This window comes from Heteronotia binoei, chromosome 16 (genome assembly GCF_032191835.1).
Source record: "Heteronotia binoei isolate CCM8104 ecotype False Entrance Well chromosome 16, APGP_CSIRO_Hbin_v1, whole genome shotgun sequence".
In the NCBI taxonomy this organism is placed as follows: domain Eukaryota; kingdom Metazoa; phylum Chordata; class Lepidosauria; order Squamata; family Gekkonidae; genus Heteronotia; species Heteronotia binoei.
The window spans coordinates 22541388-22547599 of record NC_083238.1 but is presented as its reverse complement, the minus strand read 5'-3'; the positions used below and the strand labels follow the sequence as shown (position 1 = coordinate 22547599).

Below are 6212 nucleotides of genomic sequence, written 5' to 3'. Positions count from 1 at the left end.
TGAATACCGTAACTTTGAAACTGGGAGGGGTATGATTGCCAGCTTCAAGGTAGGGCCTGGAAATCTCTCAGAATTACAATTGATCTTTAATCAAGGGTGTTGAACTAATTTGTTGTAAGGGCCATATCTCACATTAATTAGACCTTTTTGGGCCAGGCCATGTCAGGCCAGGTCACATGTGTACTATTTAAGATTAGGTAACAGAGATATTAAATTTATAAAAGACACAAACAAACACAAATATATATATTTTTAAAAACTTAAAACATGTTTAAAACATTAGCAATTATTGGACTTAAAGGTGCTTTCTTTGTATTTCTCCCATGGGATTAAGAAAACTGGGCAAAGGAAACTGTGGCTCTTTCCTTCCTTCCCCAGGGGACTGGGGGGAGGAGCCTCCTGGGGGGAGGAGCCTGTGTGATTGAGAAAACCTGAAAAAACAAAGTCTGCCTCTCCCCTCCCTTCCCAAGGGAGGAGCCTCAGCTCCTGTGCAATAGAGCAAGCCTTGCAAAGTAAACTGTTATGGAGAAGGAAGCAAGATATAGGGAGATGGAAGCAGATGGCAGCCAGTTGCTTGGGGCCTGATAGGAGTCTTCCAGGGGCCTGATTCAGCCCCCAGACTGCATGTTAGACACCCCTGCACTAGATAGATCTGTTCCCCTGGACAAAATGGCTGCTTTGGAAGATGGATGGTATGATATTATATTCTGCTAAGCTCCTTGTCCTCCCCAGATTCCACTCCATCCCCAAAAGTCTCCAGGACATTCTAGATATGGAGTTCATTATCTTAGAGAGGAGGAGAGCAGCAAATAATTCATTAGCAGTTTATGAGGTCTACATAGAAAAGGACAAGATCAGTGGTGGCCTTTATGTCCTGGGAATGGGAAAGTCTCCTGGCTCCACCCCCAAAGTCTCCAGATGTTTCCTGAGTTGGACCTGGCAACCCTATTTGAAGTCCATCCCCAAATCTGCCCTCCTCAGGCTGCATCCCAGAATCTCTTAGGTATTTTCCAATCCAGAGCTGGCAACCCTCTTCCCCATATAGATTCATTTTTACCACTACTCCTAGGCTACAACACACGACAATAATTCTCTGTGTTGTAATTAATATATTGCTGTAAGAACATAAGAAGAGCCCTGCTGGATCAGATCAGTGGTCCATCTAGTCCAGCATCCTGTCACACACAGCAGTGAACCAGCTCCTCTGGAGGGCCAACAACTCTGGGATTCAGAAGTTTTGTGCTACTGAATGCAGAACTTCTACTCAGACTGGCAATGGCTCTCCAGTGTAATATCCCCCTTTGGCTGTGGGTTCCCGGTTAGAGTACTCACTAGCCACCAGTTCTCAAGTCCATTCAGCAGAGACAAGCTGACTCAAAGCATCAACCCTTTATTTGCAAGGACACAACTCCAGAAAGCATGCGCTTCAGCTGGCTGTGGAAACACTGAAAAGTGAAACTGATCTCCACTCAATTGAAACTCATTGCAGCTCAGACAGTTGCAAGGAAAATGTGGAATTAATTTTCCATAAATGTCTCTGGGCCCTATCTCTCTGGGCACAGAGACCTTAATGGAAAATCCACTCTGCATTTTCTGTGCAGCTTTGCTTCCTGCTGCAGTTGGCAAAGACAAGGCAGAAAGAGCAGGGAACTTTGGCAGCCTCAGAGCTTCAAAGGGGGAGGACAGGAGGGAAAGGAGGGGGAAGAAAAAAGCCCGGCGGGCTTGATTAAAGCCCTGGGCAGGCTAGTTCTGACTCATGGGTTGAACCTCTGTACTAGATCCTCTGAATTCCCAGCTTTCTTTTCTTTTTTTAAGCAAGTGCCCAGCCCCTTTCATTGCAGAGATATGAGGGGTAAGTAACACAACAAAGTGGACTAGAAGTCTACATTTTAAAATGAAAGCTGGGAATGCAAAATAATTTAGTAAATAGAACATTATAATGTTATAGCAATTTTTTTTAACTGGTGGGTTGAAATGGAGGTCACAGGAAGCTGAGGCAAGGAACATAATGCTGATGTGGGGAGGACTTGCAAAAATGTATACTGTCCCATCCATACTGTATACACTGCAAAATTTCCAAAAAGATTGCACCAAACCACATTGGCAAAAATCACAACATAGCATGGGAGAACACAGAAAGTAGATAATGAGGGGATCATATTGTCTAGTCAGCAGTGACAAACATATGACCCATGGGCCAGAAGCAGCCTGCCGAGGCCCTCAATCTGTCCTGCGGGTAGAACAACCCCCCCCCCCCCCATGCTCCCCTTAAGTTTCAGCCAGCTTTGCAGGACTAAGATAAGCTGCTTCCCACTCGTTCTGTCCTTCTCCCTGAACTGGAGGCTGCCTCGCATGATAGGTGGCTCCATGTGACCTTGCTGGTCTTTTCTCATTGACTATTATTAGCCGCTTCCTCTTGCAATCCTTCTGGCTGGGCTGCATGTTTCTCCAGGGGAACTGAGCTCTGTGTTCCCAATAGGGTTGCCAAGTCCCCCGCGGCCTCCGGCAGGGGACTGTTTTTGTGCGCACGGCGCACTGACGTACCGTATTTGCCGGCGTATAAGACGACTGGGCGTATAAGATGACCCCCCAACATTTCCACTCAAAATATAGAGTTTGTTATATACTCGCCGTATAAGACTACCCCCTCTTCCGCACACCATTGTACGGCCGCAGCGTGACCGCAGCGCCTCCGGCCCGCCCCTGCATCTCCCTGCGACCGGCACTAGTGCGCAAGTGTGCGCTCTGTGTAGACAAGAGGCGGGCCGGAGTGCCGCTGCTTCCCGCCGTGCAGAACGGGCCGGTCACGCCGAAAAGGCTGGCACTCCTGTCTCGCTGCTGATGCTCGCCGCAGCCACGCTGATGACCCGCCGCGGCCGCGCTGGATACGGCGCGATACTGGACGGTATGTAGAATGAGGTGGGCGGGCATCGGGAGGCCACTATGGGCACCAGGCAAGCATCGGAAGGCCACTATGTGCAGCTATGTCTATCCCAACTGAAGTGCACCCGGCGTATAAGACGACCCCCCCACTTGGAGGCATGTTTTTCAGGGCAAAAAAGTAGTCTTATACGCCAGCAAATACTGTAACTTGCACTGACATCACCGTGCTGGCGATGTTGCACGCCGGCCGCTCTAGGAGCTTCCAGGAAAACTTTCCCAAACACTCTAGCAATTTGGGAGCAAATACGGGCCAGCGGGTTGGGAACCTCCAGGGCCCGGGAAGCCCTGCCTGGCCCAGGAACTTGGCAACCCTAGTCTCACCTGGAGGCCGGCCTCCTTGAGTAAGTATTGGAATGGCGACAGTGAGAAGAGAACCAGGCACAGAACCTGTTGCTTGTTGGGGGTGGGGTAGGGTTGCCAATCCCCAGGTGGGGGCAGGGGATCCCCCGGTTTGGAGGCCCTCCCCCTGCTTCAGGGTCGTCAGAAAGCGGGGGGAGGGGAGGGAAATGTCTGCTGGGAACTCTGTTATTCCCTATGGAGATTTATTCCCATAGAAAATCATGGAGAATTGATCCGCTGGGGCTGTTTTTTGAGGTAGAGGCACCAAATTTTCAGTATAGCATCTAGTGCCTCTCCCCAAAATACCCCCCAGGTTTCAAAATTATTGGACCAGGGGGGGCAATTCTATAAGCCCCGAAAGGAAGTGCCCCTATCCTTCATTATTTCCTATGGAAGGAAGTAATTGAAAAGGTGTGCCCTTTAAATGTGATGGCCAGAACTCCCATTGGAGTTCAATGATGCTTGTCACAGCCTTGATCTTGGCTCCACCCCTAATGTCTCCTGGCTCCACCCCCAAAGTCTCCTGGCTCCACCCCCAAAGTCCCCAGGTATTTCTTGAATTGGACTAGGGTGGGGAGGAAGACCCAGGGAGCAGCCCACAGCCACAGCTGCATCGAGGTAGCTAAAAGTTGGGGTGGCAGGGAGAGAACTGGACACAACGCCTGTTGCTCATTGGGGGGAGGCCCAGAGAATAGCCCACAGCCGCAGCCGCACGGAGGTACCAAAAAGCTGGGGGGGGGGCGGGGAGAAAGCCTATTAAGCATGTTTTTCAAAATGTCTACACTCTTAAGACTTGGTCTAGTAGGTGTGTATTGACAATTGTTCACCACCTAGACAGCTACAACTAACATGAACTGGTTTCTAGCATATAATAATGTTGCGGCTTGCTTTGCATGGTGGTTGTTTGGACAAAAAAGCTATAAAACACTCTGACAAATTTGAAATGCTATTACAAAAAAAATGTAAAAGCTGCAGGGATTACATGATTAACATGGCTACCCCTGTCCTATTTTTATATGTAATCTCTCTCCTTCAGAATCCTGATCCTTCACAATCAATCCTTTGAATTGGTTTCAGTCCACCGTTCCATTCAATTTGCCATGGATAGATTTGTTATGAGAAAGAGGAAACTCTTTTCTGACGCTGATAATAGGGTTGCCAAGTCCAATTCAAGAAATATCTGGGGACTTTGGGGGTGGAGCCAGGAGACTTTGGGGGTGGAGCCAGGAGACATTAGGGGTGGAGCCAAGATCAAGGCTGTGACAAGCATAATTGAACTCCAAAGGGAGTTCTGGCCATCACATTTAAAGGGACGCCACGCCTTTTCAATTCCTTCCTTCCATCGGAAATAATGAAGGATAGGGGCACCTTCTTTTGGGGCTTATAGAATTGGACCCCCTGGTCAAATCTTTTTGAAACTTGGAGCGTATTTTGGGGGGAGAGGCAGTAGATGCTATACTGAAAATTTGGTGCCTCTACCCCAAAAAACAGCCCCCCCAGAGCCCCAGATACCTGCGGATCAATTCTCCATGATTTTCTATGGGAATAAATCTCCATAGGGAATAATAGAGTGCCCAGCAGACATTTCCCTCCCCTCCCCCCGCTTTCTGATGACCCTGAAGCGGGGGGAGGGCCTCCAAACTGGGGGATCCCGTGCCCTCACCTGGGGATTGGCAACCCTAGCTGATGATTCCTATTGCATACCTACAACATCCTGCAGTGTAGACCAGAATGTGAGGCCTGGAGGAATCTCTACCACATCTTCCTTGACAACAAACTTAGTCAAGGGGAAGGGAGACTCCTCGTTGTTAATTAAAAGTTAAAATTGTATTTCAGCTGTCTGAAGCTCATTTGTGGAAGCCAAATGTGTTTTGCAAGTTGAACCTAAAGAGCAGAAATTAATCATGCATAGGAATGCAGTCATTTCCCATAAACTGAATTATGTGATTTTGATTAATAATTTGTTCTGAATGTCTGTGTTTTTAAGGAAGAGTTTCTAAGCAGTGTTCTAAGAAGGCAAGGTATATAAAATCCTAGGTGGCATAAGTGTGAGTTTTCTTTGGGGTCATAGCCAGTGTTCCCTCTAAGCTGAGTGAGTGTGAGCTAGCTCACAGTTTGTTAACCTCTGGTTCACACATTTTTTGTCTTAGCTCAGGAAGGATGGCCCCAGAGCAAGCTAATTTATGTAATAGCCAAATCTCTCTTTCACAACTTTAATGCCAGGAGCTCACAAGGTAAAATTTTTCTCACAAGACTCCCCAGCTTAGAGGAAGGACATGGCTATGGGCATTGTTCCGAATTGCCTAAAAATGTACTTGCTCTCACTTGTAGGATATGAGTTTGAAGTGAGAAGAAGATTGCTACTACTCTGAACTCTGTACATTGCTCAGAAATTGAGTGCCCAGCAACCGTTTTGCATTCTGCCCTAGCTCAGAGACTCCAGCCATGCATTTACCAGATGAAGGTATCTATGATGCCATAATTTTGTAAATCTCAATACAGTGTTACCCTTATGAATGAGAAGAAGAAGAAGAAGAGGGAAGAAGGGGGAGGAGGAAGAGGAGGAGAAGAAGAAGGAGAAGAACATATGAACATATGAAGCTGCCTTATACTGAATCAGACCTTTGATCCATCAAAGTCAGTATTGTCTTCTCAGACTGGCAGCAGCTCTCCAGGGTCTCAAGCTGAGGTTTTTCACACCTATTTGCCTGGACCCTTTTTTGGAGATGCCAGGGATTGAACCTGGGACCTTCTGCTTCCCAAGCAGATGCTCTACCACTGAGCCACCATCCCTCCCCAAGAAGAAGAAGAAGAGGGAAGAAGAAGATGCTGATATTGGATTTATACTCTGCCCTTCACTCTGAATCTCATAGTCTCAGAGTGGCTCACAATCTCCTTTACCTTGTAAATGAACATCCAGGGAAACTTAT

The 6212-nt window shown here is 47.6% G+C and overlaps 1 long non-coding RNA gene across 1 annotated transcript; it reads left to right on the top strand.

The window, feature by feature from the left end:
• Positions 1-5105: 5105 nt before the first annotated feature.
• LOC132585431 (uncharacterized) lies at positions 5106-5739 on the top strand. The gene is made up of 2 exons (XR_009556309.1): positions 5106-5346; positions 5556-5739. It is a non-coding gene; the product is annotated as an uncharacterized LOC132585431 (long non-coding RNA).
• The last annotated feature ends 473 nt before the right edge of the window (positions 5740-6212 follow it).